We start from the raw sequence: 25,203 nt of genomic DNA on the forward strand, positions 1-25,203 counted from the left end.
TGTTCCCTGCATTGGCAGGCAAACTCTTGAATATTGGACCACCAGGGAAGTCCCTGTTTCCTCTTTAGATTTGAAGCCATAATAATCCACTTGACTAGTATATCTTCTACACAAACAATAGTTTAATTAGGAAAAAAGAGGACTATCAACAAGTTTCTTAAAGAACTGAATCTGTGGCCAAAAGAACTCTTAATAGAAACTTAGTTTGTAAATTCATGAAAATACTTGTTCCCATTTCTGTCAACTTCATTTTGCTCTTTGGGTCAACCAGTTTAGAATCTGTACATGTAAACTGTCTTTATCTAATATGGTAACAGGATTTTTACTATTAATGATAGGACTATGATCCCTCCACTTCAGACACTTTAGCAGTGGTTAGCTCTCAGCAAGAAGCCAGCACTTGCTGGCAGTACTCAATAGAGAAGCCACAAGACAAGATAACACTGTGACTTACAAACTTGATATTCTCACCTCCAAGTTCTATTTTTTAAATTGGACCTCATCTTGAATGGAAAACAGTAAAATATAAATATTGATGTGTGTGTGTCCTTAGTTGCTCAGTCTTGTCGGACTCTTTGTGACCCCATGGACTGTAGCCCACTAGACTTTTCTGTCCATGGGGATTCTCCAAGCAAGAATACTGGAGTAGGTTGCCATGCCCTCCTCCAGGGGATCTTCCCAACCCAGGAATCGAACCCAGGTCTCCCACATTGCAGGCAGATTCTTTACCATCTGAGCCACCAGGGAAGCCCCAGTATAAAGATGATATTTTCACACTAATAGCTACTGTGTGCACAAATTCTCTGTAATCTATCATGTTTGAGAATATTGGATATTATGGTTAATAAGCTCTTGCGACTTACAAGCTTTATGCAGCATATGTGTACCTATATTCTAAACAGATTTGTGAAGTAGGCAAAATTTACCTTCGACTGTGGTAGATCCACAGTCAAAGGAGTAGATCCTCTGACTACTGCTTCTAAGGAGTAGATCCACCCTCCGTGAGATCTTTCGTTGTTCACAAAGAACTTGTTCTTTTCTCTGTTGCTCTAATAGGCCGTCAAAACCTGGTCTTAAGGAAAGAACTGACTGTTAAAATAGCATTACATCCTTCATACATTTAACTTATGTAAATGTAACTATTCTTACTCATCAAAAGAGTTTTCAGTGTGAGGCAGAATGTATTTTAATATAAATATCATAGGCAATTCTGCCTAACATTATACTCAGTGAGCATCAGCTCCTGAGTGAGTGTTAAATAAAAAGTGGGAATCTGCTATGTTCTTCCTTGGTCTGAGTTCCTGCTCACTTCTTATAGAATGACCACCTGATCATTCTGAGGGTGTTTCAAGTGTTAAAGATGTATGTTTTACACGAGGCTTTTTTTATACAAGGCTCCTAAACACAAACCAATGACTCCAACAGATGTTGAACCAAATAAACAGTCATCAGCTCTAATGCTGAGGGACACACTGCCTGTTTTGGACTTAGTAAGAAGTGGTTTAATCTGTCTTCAGTCTGGTACCTTCTAAAGAGATTTTCAATGATAATTTTACCTACATGATTTTCATCTTACATGTCTGTGTAAGGTTTGAGTCCATTACATGGTTTGAGTTTTTTCTTTTGTATGAGTTTTATATTTGCATTTTAATTGAATTAATAGAACTGATCTGCTTATAGAATTATTAAATCTCAACTAAACATGAAAAAGAAAGATAACTAGATATCATTTTACTGTTTTCATCTTGAGGGAGAAGTTGAGTGACACATTTTTATGTGGTTGGGGTTTTTGATTTTTTGTTTTTTTGGTAATAGCACTTCTAAAATTACACCAAGTAAGCACTCATTTACTCTATAAAACCCAAAGACCAACCCTGATTTTACACACAGGTGCCCAATTTTTCCCAAAACTATAATATGATAAATACCTCAACATTAAAACTATGTATTTCGCCTCTGGTTCTCAATTTTTTCATTTATAGAATGAAAGCATTTGTACTTAGACACTTTCCAAATTCCAATTCTAGCTTCAGTTTATAATTATTTTACCTCTGAAACCTATGATTATTACATCAGATGTGGACTAGATGCTGAATACAATTGTGTTGTTTAATCAGAGGAGATTTTTAACATCTTGTAGTACTACAAAATCATCCTCATGAATTAAAGTTGCCATAACTTTTGCTGTGCAAAGATACCAATTAGTAGAGATTTATGGTTTTTAAAGCCTAATGAGGTTTACTGTGTGAAATAAAAACGTACTTTTTTCTACTCCCTAAATCCAATTTGAAAGAATAAGAAAAAAAAAAAAAGCTAGATTTTTAAAACTTTTCTGTCCAACATTTGAGCTGAGATTTTCATTGAAAGAATACATTTTTATAGAAAATAGCAGTGCACATCACAGAGTCTTAAATAGCATGGTTCATAAACAAGGAAACTTGTTTTTCTGAACTTATGGTCCATTGGGGAAGAAAAGACTGTCTTTACTACTTAGAATGTTTTCATGCTTTTTTATGCTGTATCAGGAATATATTAATAACAATCGTTATTTTTTGGCTGCATGTTATGGACAAGGGCCCTGTAGAAAAAGGCAAGGGACCCTGACCAGTAAGAGTTTTCTGACTCAGGTGCTAAACAAAAGCCAAAGAAACTTTTAAAGCATCCTATAAGCCTTTTGCTAGTACTTGTGGAACAGTGTTCCTGTTTTTCTCTGTTTTAGATTTATAATTGTTTCATTATTTTACCATAATTATTTCATATTAATTTTTATATACTGTAAAAAATTTTATTAGGTTAGAGAGTAAACATATGATACTTTACTAATGGAGAAATATTGAGAATAATATTGCTCAAGTGGAAACAAAAAAGCTAAAATTGTGGTAGCACTTCCTCCAGGTATTTAGCTTAAGCTTAAGCAGAGTTGTCTGAAAAGTTAACAGGAAAAGAAACTACTTGCGAAGTGTTAAAACCACAATCTAAGAAAAAAAATTCATAAAGTTGTATTATAAAGTATTAAGAACTAAATGTCACAAACTTGTTTAGTAGTATTTAATAAATATACTTTTCCTCACCTAAGATAACAACAGCAACAAAAAGCACCAAAATCCCAACATTGGTGGCTGCGTTTGGTGTTTTGTTTTTGTTTTTTCATTTTTCTGGAACCATGTGTCCAACAATAGTACTATCTTATATTACAGGCAAAGAATGATTTTCAGGTTTTCTGTATCTGACTGTAGGGTGACAATCCTAAGGTAAAATTCATATTAATTATTTGAAACTTTGAACTTATTTTTTCAGTCTGGCAAATCCTAAAGACAACCCATAAAAGCCAATTTTAACTGCTTTATTGCCAGACAAAAGAGTTGGTAACAAAAATGATATTTACATTCTATTTTAGCAGTGTTTGAATGAGAAAACCAAACCTAAATTTTCACTGGGGATTTCAACAGTACTTCCTCCCCATTCTACTGAATCGCTTCTTCCCTCAGGAGACCCTGGCAGAAGAAGGTTCCAGTGAGAAGTGAGAAGGGGTAGAAGTTCTAAATAGGTTGCTGGGATTGGGAAACAATAATGGAGAACCTTTTGAGGATTTCTGAAGGTCTTTGCTTTAGCAATGCACACAGCAGATATAATAAGGACAGCAGTTGCTATGCTCTAAAGGTTCCAGAAGTTTAACAATAAGCTTGTCCCTGTTAATCATTAACACATGAAAGAGGTTGTGAGGGTATATGAAGCCCCGTAAAATTCAGTGCATGTGTGTTCCTTTCCCTTCTGCCTTTGCTGTACAGTTACATCTTTGCCTTTGTCCCCGAGAATTCTCCTCCATCCCTCCCTATTTCCTGCTCCCTCTCCATATATCTGCTTTCTCCCTATCTTTTACATTTACTTATCTTTTTCACTTTGATCCTTTGTAAAATTTGGGACCATAGAGGTATAATACATAAATAATAAAACAAAGTTCAATCTGCATTTTAAGATATTGCTTGACTTAGCTCTCTGAAGTCAGGGTCTGTTTTATTTATCAATTAACAGAATACAGTAGATACTCAAAATTTGTTGAGTGGGTAGTGAACAAATAAATGCTTTTTCTGAGGACAGTTCTTTAATGGAGTTGAAATTCTAGGATGAAGAGGAAACTAGACTCTAGAGTGGATGGAGGTAGACTAAAGGTAGATAAGGAATATAGTAACTGAGAGTGGCGAAAAGAAGGTGGGCTTCCACACTAAAGGTCAGGTTAGGAGTAGAACAACTGGTGGTGGTGGAGCAACTGAGAACTCACTCTCTCTCCCTCCCTTAACACCATGGAAATGAACCAAAGGTAATATTTACACCATGGAAATGAACCAAAGGTAATATCTACAGGGGTCCAGGAGTTTACAGAAGGAATAAGAAGAAAAAGGGTATAAAAAGACCAGGCATGTATAAGATGAGAACAAATTTGTTAAGGAAACAAGTGAGTTTAAATCTTGACTTTCATTTTGTCTGTATTTTTTAGGACTTGATTACATTACATTGCCAGTTTAGAAAATTCAATGTAAGACTTCTAATATGAGACAGTTTCTTACTTTCTCATATAAATGACGGTAGTCCAGGACTGATTTAGAAGCTTCATATAATTATCAGGTGCCTTTTTCATCAGCCTCAAGACATGGCTTCCATCTCTAAGACAGATGTCCAGAATGGCTGCCCTAGCTTTAAAATCACATCCACGTTCCAGACAGAGGGAGAATTTACCAAGAGGATAAGCATATGCTTCTTCACTTCAGTGACATTTATTGTGCACACTCCATTTTCCTTTATAATCACATTGGCCAAAACTTTCCAACTCAGTCACACCAAGGAAAACTGGATAATTTACTTTTATTCTGAGTGGCAATATACCCAACTAAAGACATGGGTTTTTATTAACCATAGAAGAAGCAGAGAATCCACACTAGGAACAACTAGCCATCTCTATCACATTGACCAGTGGATTTTCTTGGAAGAATATCAGTAATAAAAGATGGACAAAGAGTTGTTAAAAGAAGCACTGTATTGTTTTTAGAATATAGGTTCTCTTTTTTTTAATTTATTATTTATTTTAATTGGAGGCTAATTACATTACAGTTTTATAGTGGTTTTTGCCATACATTCACATAAATCAGCCATGGGTATACACGTGTCCCCCATCCTGAACTCTCCACCCACCTCCCTCTCCATCCCATCCCTCAGGGTCATCCCAGTGCACCAGCCCTGAGTGCCCTGTCTCATGCATCGAGCCTGGATCGGCAATCTGTTTCACATATGATAATATACATGTTTCAATGCTATTCTCTCAAATCATCCCACCCTCGCCTTCTCCCACAGAGTCCAAAAGTCTGTTCTTTACATCTCTGTCTCTTTTCCTGTCTCATATATAGGGTCATCATTACCATCTTTCTAAATTCCATATATATGTGTTAATATATTATATTGGTGTTTTTCTTTCTGACTTACTTCACTCTCTATAATAGGCTCCAGCTTCATCCACCTCATTAGAACTGATTCAAATGCATTCTTTTTAATAGCTGAGTTAATATTCCATTGTGTATATGTACCACAGCTTTCTTATCCATTCGTCTGCTGATGGACATATTGGTTGCTTCCATGTCCTAGCTATTGTAAACAGTGCTGTGATGAACATTGGGGTACACATGTCTCTTTCAATTCTGGTTTCCTCAGTGTGTATGCCCAGCAGTGGGATTGCTGGGTCATATGGGAATTCTGTTTCCAGTGTTTTAAGGAATCTCCACACTGTTCTCCATAGTGGCTGTTCTAGTTTGCATTCCCACCAACAGTGTAAGAGGGTTCCCTTTTCTCTGCACCCTCTCCAGCATTTATTGTTTATAGACTTTTTAATAGCAGCCATTCTGACCTGTGTGAGATGGTACCTCATTGTGGTTTTGATTTGCATTTCTCTGATAATGAGTGACATTGAGCATCTTTTCCTGTGTTTGTTAGCCATCTGTATGTCTTCTTTGGAGAAATGTCTGTTTAGCTCTTTGGCCCATTTTTTGATTGGGTCATTTATTTTTCTGGAATTGAGCTGCAGGAGTTGCTTGTATATTTTTGAGATTAATTCTTTGTCAGTTGCTTCATTTGCTATTATTTTCTCCCTAGATTCTCTTTTAATGTGTAAAATTGTTGAGGATAGGTTGTGCTTGACGTTAAATTATTTGCAGATATTTAGTAAACATTGCAATTAGAAGAAACATAACATTACAGATACTAAATTTTAAAAGTGTATCAATACCTAGTAATTTTAATCTTAAATACACATTGTTCTAGCCTAGAACACCAAAAGGAGGAGTAAATTTGAGTATTTCACAAATGCCATGCTAAAGAATGATTTAACTAATGATTTACCTTTAAAAACAAATTTTGGCCACATTGTGCAGCATGCAGGATCTTAGTTCCTGAATCAGAGATTGAACCCATCCCCCCTGCAGTGGAAGCGTGGAATTTTAACCACTGAACCACCAGGAGAGTCCCTTAATTTATATTCTCAATAAGACAGGGCTGCTGGTAGTTCTTACTATGTAGTTCTCAAAGCAAATATTTACTGACGATTTACTATTCCAGTCACTGTTATGTGATTTCATGTAATCCTCTGGCCTTCTAAAGTCACTGAAGTATCATTCCCATTATACAGATGAGGACATCAAGGCTAAAAGAGATTTAATTTTTCCTTGGAACCCAGGGTTGTTGGACTCTAATGCCAGTGCTTTTAAGTCATTATACTTTACTGTTTCTTCTTTATAAACATTTAATAGTATAATTTGATGGTCATCTTTTATCTACATAGAAAAAGATCTCATTTTAAGTATTCTTTTCACTTAATCATACTGCTTTAAGTTCTAAAGATAATTGCAGAGGGACATTATGGAATAAAAACAGCTGCAGGCATTTGTTCATAAGTGAACCATCACAAATAAAAGCAACCTCAGTATCCTATCCATAAGCGTCTCATCAAAACTGTCTTAGAGAATGCCACCTTTGTCTTATATGGTATTTGCTTAGTTATAAAGTGGAAAGAAGCAAAGGTTTCTTTGGAGATATATTTTCTTTCCATAAGCCATTTTCTTTCCATAATCCAGTTTTGAGGAGGCATCATCTTAGGGATGACCCCCTAGGTAAAAATCTCAATTTTTACCTGCTAAAAAATTCAGTTCACATTAACAGTAAGGATTCAGGCATTACTTTGACTCATTTTCCTTACTCATAAGTTTACGGCATTCATAACCAATTTTTAAGATTCTGCCTTCTTGACTTTCAGAGTGTTTCCTACATGCATTTCTACCCTCATCATTCTGGCTTATGTGTCAGTTACCCCTTAGCTATACCATTACACTGTCTTCAAGTCCACCTGCCCTTAGCTTCTCCTCACAATTCACTATCTTAGAGGCTTCTAATCTTCTAACATTGAAGACCAATCATCTCTTCTCCCTGCTTGACACACTTTTTTATGGTCTCTTGACTTCTTCCCCTCATCTGAATCTATAGCACTACTTATACTTTTAACTAAATTCCACCTTATGTAGTTCTTTATTGGATTATAAAGCTCCTTAGGGCTGGAATTATGTTTCTTTCATCTTAGTATGCTCAGAAATACCTTGTGTGGGTTCTTGCAAAGCACTGTGCTCCCTGTAGAGAGCTGTTAAATGAAAGTTGTTAAATTCTTTGCTCCCTTTAAGGCCAAAATGTGGTTTAAAAAAATTACAGCCTGTTTCCCTCTAGCAGTGGTTATAAAAAGTATATCTTCTTCCTACCTTTGTCCTGACCCTGATTCAACCCTCCCCTTCCTTGAGGGGTTTAGGTAGATAGAAGAAAAGAAGGCTTGGAATGTCTCTTTTATTGAGATTGAAGTCATCTTCCAAATTACATTCTTCCTTATTTAAGCATGCCTATACATGTATCTGTCTTTTTACTTGTTCATATAACTTTAAGGATATGTGTGTGTGTTAGTTGCTTAGTTGTGTCCAACTCTTTGCAACCCCATGGACTTGGTAGCTCACTAGGCTCCTCTGTCCATGGGATTCTCCAGACAAGAATACTGGAGTAGGTTGCCATTCCCTTCTCTAAACTTTAGGGACGGTAAGCCCTAAATCTGTTTCTTGATCTTATATCCCTCCTTTCTTCCTCTGATTCACTCATTATGTGCCAAAGGACTCAGTGCTGGACAACATGGGTCATTTCTTACCCTTGGAACTTTCAGTTTCATAAGAGAGACTGGCTAACCCACTAGGAATTACAATTCAGAGATAAGTGCTTTAACAAGGGAAATATTTAAGGGAGATATTTTACCCCAGGCGTGGAGGGGTCAGGGAAGGCTTCTCCAAGGCAGTGACTTCTAACTTCAGACTAATGGTGAGAAGTAGGCTTGGATTAGAGGAAACAGAATTGTAGTCAGAGGTAAGAGCCTGTGCACAAGTCTAGGAATGATCCCTGTGGGCAGACTATGAAGTTTGGTAAAGTCGTAAGGCTGAAGGAGGGGAATGGTTAGTCTCACTACCTCTTCCTTAGATGTGCACAGGTTTCCTTTGCCTGTACTCATTTTGTACACTTAAGAGAGACACTGCTTTCACCACTTTATGCCACCACTCAGAAAGCTTTTAGGGCTCCATTATTGCCTTTTGCTTTCTCTTGTTTTCTCTTTCACTGGCTTTGTAGGCTCCCTAAAACTGACCCTAACTTATTTCTCACTGCTTACCAACTCATATCCCCTGCCAGGGACAAGACAGTCTCCTTATAGTCTTCAGGAGTTCATCAAGCTTGTTCTCTACCCTATGCCATTCCCCTCTACCCATCTTTCAAGACTTCACTGACACTCTTCCTGCATATTTCTAGTGTTGGCCTCATTGTTTCTGAGTCTTTATCATCAACTGGATTGTAAGCTCCCTGAGAGCTGGCTCAGAAGCTACATTTTAAACTATTGAGTAAGAGAAAGGAAGGGGCATTGGACCTGAAGTCAGACAGACCCACCTCTGACTCTATCTCTGCCACTTAAAGGTTGGCTGGTTCCTTGTTGGGTAATACAAGAATAATGAGCTCCATTTCACAAGGTTGTTGTGAGAAATTGCACAAGTCACTCCATGTGAAATTTATAGACTATAACACTCTATATACACTTGCATTTTGTTTCACAGTTCTATAGAGTTATAGTCATTACATAATGTGTGATTTTATGGTTCCTTCCAAGACTGGATCTTGAGAATTTCAGACAGTTATTTTTCCTTTGTGACATGAAGGAGTGAAGTGAAAGTCGCTCAGTCGTGTCCGACTCTGTGACCCCATGGACTATAGAATCCATGGAATTCTGGAGAATTACTGGAGTGGGTAGCCTTTCCCTTCTCCAGGAGATCTTCCCAACCCAGGGATCAAACCCAGGTCTCTCGCATTGCAGGTGGATTCTTTATCAGCTAAGCCACAATGAAAGCCCAGGAATACTGGAGTGGGTAACCTATCCCTTCTCCAGCAGATCTTCCCAACTCAGGATTCGAACCGAGTCTCCGGCACTGCAGGCGGATACTTTACCAACTGAGCTATCAGGGAAGCCCGGATATGTCCTTTGTGACAGATTTCTTTCTAATCCAGGTCCTGGTCATTTTTATTTTTTCTCTTTTTCACCTGTTTCTACCCTGTTCTCAAACTTATGGATGAAATCACTTTAGGCAGCCAAGAAAATAGGTTGAGACATGAAAAAGTTCAGTTTCCTAATTTATCAATACACTGATGAAATCTACTGTCTTCTTCCCATAGCATACACTGCATGCATAAGAACCAATTACTTAGCATCCACACCTTTATGTGAATGCTCTGGACGTAAAACACTGCTCAGGCCACTGTGGGCATTCGTAGTCCTAAGTAGTTTTTCTGATATCCCTGCTTCCCCAGGACCCATTATTCTTATTTTTTATTTTTATGCCTTTCCTCAGATGATTCTCAAATCAAAGGGTTCTATCAGTAACTTCTTGTCAGGTACTAAAGCTCAGATTCTGAGGGTTCCAGAGCTAGGGATCTTGTTTATGCTTTTGCAGGACCAAAGAATGAGGAAACCCGAGGAAGCAGACACATGCCTCTAATCCCAAGTGTCAGGGAAAGCTATGGCCAAGTTAAAAGGCCATTTATTAATTTTTACCTTCCACAATACTAGAGGGAAAGAAGGGACCCAACATACTGATGTTGGTTACCTTACTAAGAGCTTATATTTTCTGTCAGTCTTTGACTATATCTAAGAACTTTACTGAGGGGACTGAAGAAGCTCAGGAAAATAGACTTTAATTGAATGCAGATTTATATAGGAAAATAATGAACACTTCCTTCCTTACTAAAAAATCTGCTTATTATTGGGGAGAAGGAGTGTTTCAGTGGGATAGGAGGTGGTATAAAAATGGCAACATCTAAAATTCAGCATTCATGGCATTTTAGGCAATAATTCACCCTCAGGAAAAGTATTTAATAAAGCAGAATCAAACCTGCTGCTCATAAGAATTTTTCTGAAAAGTAAAATTGCCCTGAATCAAGTGCACTTAGTCTGGAGACCACCTTTTTGGTACAATTACTGTATTTTAAACCATGGTTTCATTGTTCCTAATAGTGTCTTTAGTCATGAACAGCTAGGAAAAAAAAATATTTCTAGGACATGGAGCTTTGCAATCTTTAGGAAGTGTAGCCCTCTGAAATCCCTCATAGAACTCAAGACCATTTTTGCCACTTTAGTCCCCCATTTACTGCTTACATTATTGCACATGTTTAAGAATAAATAATTTTCTTAAGCAGAGAGGATAAAAAGTATCTTGAGTTCATCATTTTCATATGCTAAATGTGTTTGAGTAATCATGAAACTGTAAGAAAGTGAATTTAGACTCTAAATGTATAGACAGTGTACATTTTCAAGGTAATCTTCACACTCAGTTCAAAGATGCCTTCTCTCATGCCGCCAATAGGCACCACTGTGCCATTCCAGTGCCATTTTTTCATTTCTTCATCTGCAGAGTTTTTTGAAATATTTTTGGTGGTATTATTTTCTGATACAAATAACCATTGTTTAGGGACTGTTAGTATCTCTTTGTTCAACATACTGCTTACATGCCCCGGTGTTTGTTCTGTCCCAGGTCCTAGGCTTAAGGGAATCATTTTTAATTATTAGATTCTTTGTCCCTATGGTAGGTGCTACCCAGTTTTCCATGTGTTATCAACTAATACTGCGTTTTAGGAAGTGCTTTTTTATGACCCAAGGATTTTAAAAGCAAAACTGTGTTACTTAGCCCAATCTTACTCCAATTTCTGCCTGCTCTAGTCTCTGGAAGAAAGATCACTTTACTTTTTGCCATATTGAGTTATTGAATTTTGATTATTTGAGAAAATCATCAAAACAAGACATAGACTGAAAGAAAGTATTTACAACACATATATCAGATAAAGCACTTGTATAGAGTAAAGAGCACTTTCAACTCAGTAACAAGACTCCCAGCCAAATTTTTAAAAAATGAACAAAAAATTTGAACTGACACTTCATGAATGAAGATATATATATTACCAATAAGCATATGAAATGATGTTCAATATAATTATCCAAGATATGCCAATTAAAACCACAATACATTTTAATTTGCTTTATACATAAGGGCTTCTCAATTTCAGCACTTGACATTTTGGGCCAAGTAATTCTTTGCTGTGAGGGGTTGCCCTGTGTGTTGTAGGATGGTTTGGCAGAATCTTTAGCCTCTCCCAAGTACGTGTCAGTGGCAGCCCATCTACCTACCAGTTGTGAAAACCAAAAATGTATCCAGACATTGTCAAATGTCCTCTAGCTGGGCAAAATCACCCCCAGTTAAGAACCATTGCACTACATCCATTTGATTGAAATGAAAAATATTGACTATGCTAAAGGTTGGTGAAGACGTGAAGCCTCTGGAACTCTCTGGTACACTGCTGGCAGTAAAATCTAAAAATGATACAACCACTGTGGAAAACAGTGTGGCAGTTCCTTGCATCCCCGGTGGCTCAGAGGGTGAAGAATCGCCTGCAGTGCAGGAGACCTGGGTTTGATCCCTGGGTCAGGAAGATCCCCTAGAGAAGGGAATGGCAACCCACTTCAGTATTCTTGCTTGGAGAATCCCATGGACAGAGGAGCCTGGCAGGCTACGGTCCATGGGGTTGCAAAGAGTCAGACACACTTGAGTGACTAACACATGCTTATTATATGAGCTGGCCACTCCACTCTAAGTGAAGAAAATGAATACATACATTTATACAAGGCTATTTCAGATCTTTAAGAAATATACTATCCTACTTGGGTGAAAAGCTTTTCATTTCACAGGTTTTTCTTTGTTGACATATAGTTTCCATACTAAGATCATTTGGCTTACTAGGATCATTTTGCTTCTTTCTGAACCAAAGCTCCTTCAGTGAGGATCTACTGGTGTAGATTCTTACTTTTTTTCTTTTAAAATGTGTTTCTTCCATTCAGTTTCTTGAAAGATAGTTTCATATGTGAATATAATTCAAGAATGTACATTTTCTCTCGGTGTTTCAAAGACACTATTTCCCAATCTTCTGACTTCCATTGTTAAAATTAGGTTATTGGTTTAGTTTTTCCTTTGTAGGTAATCTGACTTTTCTCTTGGATAACCTTTAAGATCTTTCCTTTTTCTTGGAATTTTTCAGTTTTACTCTGTCAAAAGATATATATTTCCTTTCAGTTACTCTGCATGGGATTCATTATGCTTCCTGGAAAAATGAGGATTGGTGTCTTTAATCAGTTCTGGAAAATTCTCAACCATCATCTCTTAGAATATTGCTTTTCTCCTTTAAGAACTCATTAGATTTATATTAGACCTTCTATTCCATCTTCCATGTTTTTTAATTTTGTCTTTCATATTTTCCATCTCTCTGTGTTATGTGCTACATTCTGGAATATTCAGATTTTCTAGTTTATTAATATTTTTCTCCTCATCTATGCTAAATATGCTGTTTATCCATTGAGTTTTGTTTCAGTTATAAAATCTATATTTAATCCATTTTTAAATCCGTCTTTTTTTATGGTTTATTGTTCCTCACCCATACTTTCCATTTCCTTTAAAGATTTAAGAAATGTATTAAACTGGTATTCTGTATCTATAATTCTAATACCTGAAGTCTTGAAAGTTTGAGTCAGGTGATCATTGTTTCTTTAGACCTCAGTAATGTTGTTTTTTTCCACAGTATGTTTTATTATCATAAGATCATATTCATTGGAATTTTATCTCCTTCAGACATAATCTGCATTTCTGACTGGAGCCTGGGGGACATAACCAGTCCACTTTAACTGAATCCTTGCCTTTTTTGATCGTTAGTTTTCAGTCCAGGTAGGTAAAGGGATTTTAGGCCCCAGCCCCTTACGTGTGAGCCACTTTGTGTTTGAAAGTTTTCAGGGGAGATTTCATCCCTTCAACCAAGAACAAAAGTTGAAACAGGGAAATTTTCTATTTCCTTTTGTAGCTGAGGTGTTTTTCCTAGCTTCAGTGATAGTCTAGCCCTTTGAGGTTGGCATTATGATGGGGTCTCTTGCCCACCCTCCAGTTTCCCAAGTCCTAGGCTTTGCTATCTGTTCCCTATGTTGCTGCTCTGGGTTACTGGGGATTTATAGCTCCCAGCCTATGAATAATCCCTACCTCCTTGGATTCCTTCTATTGGTCATTTTTTACTTCTGAAGATTTCTGTTACTTTGCCAGTTCAGCTATACCTTTTAAATTATATTTCTTACAGAAATATTTGTAGGTGTTTTGTACAACATGAGAAAGAATCATTATTTTGGAGGTTAGTTATTACCCTAATCTGTCAGAGAGTGGTGCTATTAGAGTTCTTTAAGGCTTAGGTCAGAGTGCACTTTTAGTAAACGGCTTGCTACTGTGCTGTCCACATTCTTATTTCTGCTTTTTAGAATTTTTCTGACCGTTTCCTTGTGATCAAATGATTGACTATCATTCTTTTTCTGTCAGTTCAAACAGTAGTCCCTACTTCCTTCTAAATTACTGTGGACTTACAAACTAAATAAATAAGCTAGTTATAATTTTGTACAAAATAAAAGTAAATTATCTCTAAGGTAAACCAAAGGTTTTCCTCTGAGTGCAGTATGTACTCTTTGGTATTCTGTGGCATCTGTTTAACTTTTTTTTTCTTGCTTATTCTGGATTCTCAAGCTTGTCAAAAAAAAAGTCAATTCAGGTATAAAGAGATATTACTATATTAATAGTCTATAATAATCACCTATTTGGCCAGAATTACTGATTTTCAAATGTAGAAGAAAATATTTTAAGGGATTTTAATCCCTTAAAATATGTATGTGTAAATACATACATAAAATATGTATAGTGAAGTCACTCAGTCGTGTCTGACTCTTTGCGACCCCTCAGGCTCCTCAGTTCATGGAATTTTCCAAGCAAGAGTACTGGAGTGGGTTGCTATTTCCTTCTCCATGGGATCTTCCCTACCCAGGGATCGAACCCAGGTCTCCCGCATTGCAGACAGACACTTTACCATCTGAGCCACCAGGGAAGTCCAAAATATGTATGTGTATGTGTAAATAATCACTAGATATAATCCTACTAAATAAATCACTCTGAATTCTATATTTTATTTTTTTCAGTAGGCAATATGATATTTAGCCACTAAGAAAAGTTACCATGTTTTCTTATGTTTGAAGTCTTTTATACTGACTGATGATAATTGTGTGCCAGTTTGTCTTCTTTTATGTTTTCCTTTTTCCCTTTTATATAAAATGTAATGTTTTCTAGATGTTATAGAGCATTTTTATTCTGGCAGTAGCATCAATGGAGAGTCAGTCTAGATTTCCTGGAAAGGGATGATGTTCTAATGAATTGGGTGGTCACAGAGAGTGGGCTGAACAGTCAGTTATACAAAAGAGATTGCAGAGAAAATAGAACAGGGAAGATAGGAAGAGATGAAGAGGAAAGTTCATGGTCCATTGACCTCTTTCCTAATCGACATGCAATCACTGGAATATTAACAGTGAAAAGAATACTAAATCTATGAGATCATCATGGTATAGTAGAAAGAACATGCCCTTGGAGGCAGACAGACTTAAGTTCTAACCTTCACTCAAGCCCCTTGTTTGCTCTGTAAACTTAGGTATTTAACCTCTTTGTCTCGCAGTTTTTCATTTCTGAGGGGCATCCCTGGTGGCTCAGTTCAGTTCAGTTGCTCAGTCACGTCCAACTCTTTGTGACCCCTTGGACTGCAGCATATCAGGCCTCCCTGTCCATCACCAACTCCTAGAGTTTAATCAAACACTTGTCCATTGAGTCAATGATGTCATCCAACCATCTCATCCTCTGTTTTCCCCTTTTCCTCCCGCCTTCAATCTTTCCCAGCATCAGGGTCTTTTCAAATGTCAGCTCTTCACATCAGGTGGCCAAAGTATTGGAGTTTCAGCTTCAGCATCAGTCCTTCCAATGAACACCCAGGACTGATTTCCTTTAGGATGGACTGGTAGGCTCTCCTTGCAGTCCAAGGGACTCTCAAGAGTCTTCTCCAACACCACAGTTCAAAAGCATCAATTCTTCAGTGCTCAGCTTTCTTTATTGTTCAACTCTCACACCCATACATGACTACTGGAAAAAACTATAGCCTTGACTAGACGGACTTTTGTTGGCAAAGTAATGTCTCTGCTTTTTAATATGCTGTCTAGGTTGGTCATAACTTTCCTTCCAAGGAGTAAGCGTCTTTTAATTTCATGGCTGCAATCACCATCCACAGTGATTTTGGAGCCAAAAAAAAAAAAATAAAGTCTGTCACTGTTTCCACTGTTTCCCCATCTATTTGCCATGAAGTGATGGGACTGGATGCCATGATCTTAGTTTTCTGAATGTTGAGCTTTAAGCCAACTTTTTTACTCTTCTCTTTCACTTTCATCAAGAGGCTCTTTAGTTCTTCTTCACTTTCTGCCATAAGGGTAGTGTTATCTGCGTATCTGAGGTTATTGATATTTCTCCCAGCAATCTTGATTCCAACTTGTGCTTCATCCAGCCTGACATTTCGCATGATGTACTCTGCATATAAGTTAAATAAGCAGGGTGACAATAGACAACCTTGATGTACTCCTTTCCCAACTTTGAACCAGTCCACTGTTCTATATCTGGTTCTTACTGTTGCTTCTTGACCTGCCTACAGCTTTCTCAGAAGGCAGGTCAGGTGGCCTGGTTTTCCCATCTCTTGAATTTTCCACAGTTTGTTGTGATCCACACAGTCAAAGGCTTTAGTGTAGTCAATGAAGCAGAAGTAGATGTTTTTCTGGAATTCTCTTGCTTTTTTGATGATTCAACAGATGTTGGCAATTTGATCTCTGGTTCCTCTGCTCTTTCTAAATCCAGCTTGGACATTTGCAAGTTCTTGGTTTGCGTAGTGTTTAAACCTGGCTTGGAGAATTTTGAGCATTACTTTGCTAGCATGTGAGATGAGTGCAATTGTGCAGTAGTTTGAACATTCTTTGGCATTGACCTTCTTTGGGATTGGAATGAAAACTGACCTTTTCCAGTCCTGTAGCCACTGCTGAGATTTCCAAATTTGCTGGCATATTGAGTGTAGCACTTTCAACAGCATCATCTTTTAGGATTTGAAATATTTCAACTGGAATTCCATCACCTCCACTAGCTTTGTTTGTAGTGATACTTCCTAAGGCCCGCTTGACTTCACACTCAGAGATGCCTGGCTCTAGGTGAGTGATCACACCATCATGGTTATCTGGGTCATTTTCTGTACAGTTCTTCTGTGTACTCTTGCCACCTCTTCTTAATGTCTTCTGCTTCTGTTAGGTCCATACCATTTCTGTCCTTTATTGAGCCTATCTTTGGATTAAATGTTCCCTTGGTATCTCTAATTTTCTTGAAGAGATCTCTAGTCTTTCCCATTCTATTGTTTTCCTCTATTCTTTAGCAAAACCTAGAGTTAGTCTCCAAATATATTTTAATTTCTCTCTAACTTCCTAGGGATGTATAGAATACAATGAAATATTGAGAAGAAGTATACATACATGTATACATTTTTGACAGCACCCTACACTATTGGTAGGAAATCTCCCTATGTTTAGTACATGGTAAGTTCAGGAGACAACTGATATGGCAAGTCAAACTGATGTATTTAAAGTAATTATCTTTTTAGGGAGCTAAAACTTGCAAATGATTTAAGCAGTACTTAAAAAAACAACAAACAAAGTTGTTCTTGAAGATTTTTAGGGAAAATATTAGAAACTGCTTTAGAATACTTTATAAATTTGGCAAGCCAAAAACAGAATGAAGAAAATTCTTCACTATTGTTTCATTGTGTTTTTATGTTTCTACTTCAAGTAACTGTCAATTTAAGCAAATACTTAGGTTTGAGCTAAACATTACAATGGTGAAATCTGTAACTCTGAAAAATTTCTTCTAAATCCTCAGACTTTCTTCTCTCAAGGATATGTATTGAGTAATAGAAATGAAAAAATTTTACATAGAATGACACTTTACAATTTGTTGTTTGCTTGCTTGTTTCAAAGATTATATTTGTATGTGGTTGTTTTTAATCATATTTTACATTTTTGGATCTGGACTGCAGCATTTTCTTCTTTGGTAGGTACCCCCTCTCGAATCCCCTCATGAATTTTAGAACCAATATTAGGGAATTTAAAAAGAGAAGAATCTTATACATATTCTTACCCTTATCCTCCATCCACAAATAAGACAGAAAATTTCCCACAAAATTCTATATACTATTACAAATACAAAAATATTTTCAAGATAACTTTAATGTATACAGTGTCTGGCACAATAAAAATGAAAATGAAATTATCATGACATTATTAAAATTGGATATATTTTGTTAAAGGTTGATGAAAGGATTTTATCTTTCTTTATGTTACTTTTAACCCAGGACACACTAATCTGTTATATAACTTGTCTCTGCTCTGACTCTGTATAATTTAAAAACAAAAAAACACACATTGAAGGTTGGACTTCTTTGGTATCTGGAGTGGTTGAGGCCTTACCTCTTTGTCTGCTTTCTGATTGGCTGAAAACTGTTGCTAAGCTTGTTTCTTTGTTCTTTGGGAAAGTCAAAAGTTGAGTGTGACCTATTTGAACTGTATCCTGCTGCTTTTGACTCTGCTTTTGCCTTCCTCCTGATCCATATGCTTTTTTCTGATATTTTTTGAAGTTTAGATTTTTTTAACCCATCAATTTGTAAATTTAGTGTTCTATATTTTAAGGTTTTAAGATTTTAGTTGTACTTTATAATGCACAAATTACTATGGTTTAATTTTTAAAAATCTGGTTGAATACTTGAAAGTTGAATTTTCTGTCAGAAAGCATGTTCTCATTGTAAAGAGTAAATAGACTATTTAAAGACCTGCCTGTCACAAACACAAAAGATTAGCTTGGAGATCAATAATATCCTTATTGTTAATAAAAACAATTCCAAAGATCATCATTGAAAAATTTAGTAGGTCAACTTTTTGTGTTTTAGGTTAAAAGCTACTATTGATCATATTGGCATGTATGTTACTGAAGGATAAGACTGACTTTATTCATGTTTCTGGAGAAGGGCTAGAAGAATTGATAGTCCTTTCAGTTATAGACCAAATACAGGACAGCTTAAATAAAAGTTGTACTGGAAGACAAGTTTGGTTTTTCATTCAGTAAACAATAATCAAATCATTGTGGTTATAAGAGTCTTTCCTCTAAGGCTCTATTTGGCATTGATGGGAATGAGACTTTGAACTAGATTTTCCCTAGCACTCCTTTAGAACCAGCATAAATCCTAGGAACATTCTCTGAACCTTAAAGCCTGACCTAAGCCTTGGATGAACAACATTGGGAGCTACAGACTAGACGGATTTTCTAAACCTATTGGGAGTTCTAGTGAACAGAACAGGAGATGTGGCATGTATATAAAAGTAATATTCACATGTCTGATTTTTTTTTTGTCAGCATAGTCTTTAGTGAAACAATATTATCAGGATTCTGATTTATATACAATATCTAAAACTGGTATTTTACTAATAAATGATCTCTTTAAAGTTCATATAAGTTACATTATTAAGCCAATTAGTGAGAACAAAGAGGCTATCTTATGTTTTAAGCAAATTTGAAATAAAGGGGTTATGGATTATAGTTACTGTATTTCTGTATTTTCTTATATTCATAATATCAGAGAAGTCTATATTCACACAGCAAAGTACCTACATGCTGTGGCAGCCCACTCACTACTATAATTTTACTCATTGAGCAGAGGCAGACAGGCATGAATTTTTTTTAAAGGAAAGAACACACAAACTATACCCTTCCTTGTCACTGACAAATTTATAAGAATGTTCAAACGTGTACTCACAGAGAAGATGGAAAAAGTTTTATTTACTCCAGTATCTAAATTATTATTTTGATGGTTTCCAGTGCATTTAATGTTTATATATGTTTGTAAGTTACCTTGAAAAAAAAAGCTCAAAACTAATGTTTCATAATATCTTTAAAGTACTTGCAAGAAATACAATTCTGAAATCACTAGTAATGTACAAAGAAGCCTGGTATAGGAGGAGGCCAGGATCTGGTTAGCTTAAAGCATATAGTTCTTGATAAAATCAGGAATTATATTCACAGAGTAGAACTTTAAAGCTGAAGTAAAGTTTGAGAGCTCAAGAAGTTCAGGAACCCTTCATTTTAAATTTGAGGGGATTAAAACTAGAAGGGTTGTTAAGAAATTGCCATACCTTCTGGGTTTTTGTTTTTCTTACTTGTTTGGTACCCACCCATTCCCCGCCCCCCCCGGCCTAGAGTTGGACAGTAAAGTAGATGATTCCCTATTTAATGCTCCCTGACAGAATCCCAAGCTATCTGCCAATCTGTGTGACTTACACAAGAGGTTTAAGTCTAAATAAAATAGATGTCCAGTCTCAAATTAAGATATTTCTGCTTGCCCATAGATTTAAGAAACTAAATGCATATAGTTGGCATTCAGTAAATATAGATAATAAATGACTGAATACTAAGTGTTTACGTGGTATTAAGATTTCTGTTAATTGGTAAAATAACAGCACTGACATCCATACATAAATCTATGCCCAAATATATTTTTTTAATTAAAGATATAATGAGTTTAAAAAGAATACTACCTTCTCCAACTTGTAACGTCTGAATAAAATCCTATTTTTGTATTTTTCAATTATTTGCCAAAAATTAGGAAAATCAGATTTTTCTATCACTACAAATGAAATGATCTTGAATTCTGTTTAAACTTAAACTCATGTAAAAAAAATAAATTTTAAAGTTGCATTATTCTTTTTTTGAGTATTTTTAGCTAAACAGAAAGATAGTAGTAACAAGTGAAAATAAATTTATATGTGAACTATGATGTCCTGAATGTACTTACATCCTTTGCACAAAGGGAAACGTGGCCTGCAGAGGTGCAGTGAGGGTTTTGGAGGGCAGAAGAACAGATGAGAAAGTACAGTGAAATGCCGTTATTTCTGAAACACTTGATAGCATGCAAGTAGTTTGTAGATGTGGCCTTGTACTTTGTGACCAAGTTAAAGATCTACAACTTAATACCCTCTTGAAAAACAGGAGATCTCAGAAGGAGGCAAAGAAAGAAGGTGATTTAAAGGATTAAAGGACCTTCAACTAAAGATTGTCACAAAGGAACTGAGGGTTCTTTGAGCTATGTTAGAAAAACATGTATTATTGAACTCTATTCACTGCTTGGTAGTACTAATCATGGTGAAGGGGCATGGATAGAGAGGTCAGGATAGCTGTTATAAACAAAAAATAACTTGCTTAAAAGATTTAGAACATTGTCATTAGGATTTTGTTTCTTTGAATGAAAATTATCTCTAGTATGAATAAAACATTCAAAATTCAGACATGATTAAGCTGATGACTTACTAATATGCATTTAGCCTAAACTCTTTAACAATGGGTAAATTCAGTTCTATAAAGTCTGTGTGGGCTCAGGATAAGTTGAAGACACTAAGTTTGATTTTATTCTGTTTTGGAAAGACAATTTTTTAATATTATGCCAGACCAATATATTCCTTGGACTTAAAATTATAGGTTACATATTTAAACCAGTTATTGCCTAGTGCCCACAAAGAGAAGCATTTTGAGAATTTAAAAATATTTTCACATATGTTTTTAGGTAGAGATTAAATCTGGCCCCTCCAAAACTACTTTAAATATAACATATATGCATAGTCTGAGAAATATTTCTACTTGAACATGTCATACATTAAGTATCTTCCATTACTTTTTTTTTTAAGTTGGTATCTTACCAACTTAAGTTCGTAAGTTGAACTCCTAAGAACATATGGGAAAAAGTCCTAACTCTCAACTTCCCACTACACTCACCTTTTTCCTGAACCTTGTCCTATTCCAAGTTAAACCTTTTCCTTCTTATTTACCTCAAAACAATGCTGAAAAGTAATTAGCCTCTAAAAGTTGTAATGAATGAATTCTTCCATCTAACTTTGGTATCTCAACTGTCACTTTCTTTCCTGATATTTCACTTTAGATAAGCCTGTGGATGTTTAAAGCCAGACTTGGGCTTTAAAATGTTCGTAAATTTGTCAAACAATGGTATGAATACAGGCAGTGTCTGACTTGTAAGTACCTGCCTGACTTAACAAGTGAGCCATATGTACCATTGCCCAAACCTTTATAGCCTCTATCTTGGCAGTATAGGAGAACAGGAACAGAAAAATCAAAGGAGCTTGGGAATACCTGGGGTTCCTGATGAGAAGAGACAATGAAAAATAGAATTAGCTTGTTAGAGCTGGAAAGGACAAGTTGATTCCTAAGCAGAGCCTGCCTGCCTGCCTAAATAGTGACCCCAAAGCCTCCAAGAGTGTTTGTCTGGATGGCCCAAATCTTTTATAATATGAATGTTGAAATTCATTTTTAAGCTTTCAGTTGAGTTAAACTTCTTTTTCAATGGAATCATCTCTGTGGTGTTCATTCATTACATTCTTATTGAAGGTCTACTGTGTGCTGGGCACTAAGACATTGGAAATACAGCAGTGAACAAGACAAATATTCTGATATTACATTCTATTGAGACAGACTAAATTAGCATGAAATGTCAGTCCCTCATACAATAATAGGTATGAGTTAGTTTAAGAAACCTATTCTCTTTCTAATACCTACCAGTTATTCTAAGAAAAAGAGTGGTAATGTGAGGAGCAGGTAGGAGGTTGGGTAGACTCAGGTGAGTTATGTAATAGGGCAGTTTGGGGTAGCATGAAGTCAGCAAAGGTCTGGGAAGACACTGAGGAATGATAGGGATAGAGAAATAGAAGAAAGCAGCTCTCAAAGACCAAGACCACTGATTGCATGATTGCTTTTTACTTTTCTTTCTTTTTTAAACCAGATCTCACCCTGAGATAACTAGATCTCACAAAAGGGATACATTTTTCTTTCTTCCTACCTTCTTCTCTTGCTATCAGAATCAAGAACTTAGGCTAACACACAATTATTCTAATTTTTAAAATATTCATTAAAAGCAGCAGCCTAGCTTATGCTGCTTTGGATTCAGACAGACCTAGGTTCTAAACTCAGTCTACTTTTACAACTTTGGATGAATTACCAATATTTTACATTTCTGTTTTACAGATTTTTAAAATAGAAATAATTGTATCTGCCTTACATGTGTAAAATCCTTAGTGTCTGATATTTTGGTCTTATTATCATTAGTCTGGAAAGCCTGACCATGACTTAGCATGCTTATTCTTTTAGGAAAGGGATTTTCTAATTTAAAACTACTGACACTATTTGGAATATTACTTGTTTACAAATATGAGTGCTGGTCTGTTTCTAAAACCCTATATAAAAATTTAAAACTGTTCATTTCTAAAAGAAGAAACCCTGAAGGAGAAAAGAGAGCAAAAATTTGTCAACATTCTTGCTTCTTTATAAGTAACATAATTCTAAAAATTAAATTGAAGAAGTGAAAAAAGTAGAGGACAAATAAGAGAAACGATCTCAATGTACCCAAAACATGCTGTTGAAAGGAAAAAAGTGCTTAGCAGGCAAGCTATATATAAGAAACAGGAAGATATCAACTAGAGGAGGAAAATCTAGACAAAATTAGTAAGCAGAAGTAATATTATAAACCAGAATTCATTCCAAATAAAAAATGTTTTAAATGACAATAGGGCATTTTTTTCAAGAAGCTTGAACTACATAAATCTAACAAATCCCACTCCCATTCTTAAAGGAGTTGTTTGGTTTAATGGCTGAAATCATTGTTATGTGTGTCTAATCAATTATTAAATATTTCTATTCTGAAGAATAGATCTACATATCTACAGTACTTTGATTCACTTTCAATTTCTTTAGTTAATAAAAAAAAATTCAAGGTTTAATATGTGGCCAATGAAAGTGCAATTACACCTTTTGCCCTGACTAGTATTCTATTAAAATATATCTATTCTTTTTCATGAATTGACTATATTTTTAAAAGTCTAATGGGTTTAGGGAAGCCACTTGGTCAAGAGAGCATACAATTTGAGATTTATCTCCTGAATTTCAAAAACAAGAGTATAAGGCATCATTTCCTTTCTCAAGTGCATGGTGGTTGCATGCTTAGTCATGTCTGACTCTTTGTGACCACGTGGACTATAGCCTGCCAGATTCCTCTATCCTTGGGATTTCCCAGGCAAGAATACTTGAGTGGGTTGCCATTTCCTACTCCAGGGGATCTTCTCGACCCAGGGATTGAACCCATGACTCCTGTGTCTCTTGGATCAGCAGGTGGATTCTTTACCACTGTATCACCTACGTAGCCCCAAGAGAGACAAATCCACCTTCATCCCTGCACTTTGCTTCATTTCCATTGTTCTTCAGAACACCATCTTGCCTTTGCCACAGTTACCTCAACAATCTTCATAACACATCTTTGTACCTCTAGTTTTGCCTGAACCTTAGCTGAAATGCAAATTTGATGTCATTACACTCTTTAAAACTTTTAGTAACTCCACAGTACTCTTAAGAATGAAATTTATTGTCTTTAATGAATCTTAAACAAGGTCCCTCCTTACTGTTTGACCTAAACTCCATCCATTACTCTCCAAACTCTCTGCTCTAGACACCAGTGAGTGAGTGAGTGAGTGAGTGAAAGTTGCTCAATTATATCCAGTCTTTGCTTCCCCCATGGACTATACAGTCCATGGAATTCTCCAGGCCAGAATACTGGAGTGCGTAGCTGTTCCCTTCTCCAGGGGATCTTCCCAACCCAGGGATCAAACCCAGGTCTCCCGCATTGCAAGTGGATTCTTTACCAGCAGAGCCAGCAGGGAAGCCCTCCAGACACCAGTTGTTGTTGTGTTACTCGCCCAGTCGTGTCTGATTCTTTGCGACCCCATGGATTGTAGCCCACTAGGCTCCTCTGTTCATGGGATTCTCCAGGCAAGAATACTAGAGTGGGTTGCCATTCCCTTCTCCACCAGACACCAGTGAACTTCCTTTATTCAGCTTCCCTCTCCCCTGCCTCTGGGCCTTTGCACAGTGCTAGTTTCTTTGCGTAGAACTCTGTCTTTACTCTCCCAAACACTCCACCAATTTTCTTTCCAAGGCCTCTCTATTAATCCTCTAAGCCCTAGCTCAGATATCACTTACTTCAGGAAGCCCATCTTGAACCACCAGTCCAAGTCTGGACTCTAATGCTTCATGGGTCTCTGCTCAGATCAAGTCATTTCACACCACTCTTGTTTTTCACATGGGCGTACCATGGGCTTCCCTAGTAGCTCAGACGGTAAAGCGTCTGTCTGCAATGCAGGAGACCCAGGTTCGATCCCTGGGTTGGGAAGATCCCCTGGAGAAAGAAATGGCAGCCCACTCCAGTATTCTTGCCTGGAAAATCCCATGGACTGCGGAGCCTGGTAGGCTATGGTCCATGAGGTTGCAAAGAGTCCAACAGGACTGAGCGACTTCACTTTCACTTTCACCTTCACCATCTTGTTCTGGGGCAATTAGCATTGAGATCATTATTACTAATGTCAAGTGCAAAAACCTCACTTTGATACAGTTGAGTTGGGTAGGTTAACCCCCAACATTTATGTATGTGTGTGCTCAGTCCGTCCAGTTGTGTCCAACTCTTTGTGACCCCATGGACCATAGCCTGCCAGGCTCCTCTGTCCATAGGATTTTCCTGGCAAGAATACTGGAA

General features: G+C 36.6%; 1 protein-coding gene and 1 non-coding gene across 2 annotated transcripts in view; both read left to right on the plus strand.

Annotated features, from left to right (window-relative positions):
• SESN1 (sestrin 1) overlaps window positions 1-25,203 on the plus strand; it is a 114,572-nt gene that overhangs the window by 63,521 nt on the left and 25,848 nt on the right. The window lies entirely within an intron of this gene.
• Window positions 24,772-24,843, plus strand: TRNAC-GCA (transfer RNA cysteine (anticodon GCA)). The gene has a single exon. It is a non-coding gene; the product is annotated as a tRNA-Cys (tRNA).

The sequence above is a fragment of the Bos javanicus genome, chromosome 9 (assembly GCF_032452875.1).
Source record: "Bos javanicus breed banteng chromosome 9, ARS-OSU_banteng_1.0, whole genome shotgun sequence".
NCBI classification, from domain to species: domain Eukaryota; kingdom Metazoa; phylum Chordata; class Mammalia; order Artiodactyla; family Bovidae; genus Bos; species Bos javanicus.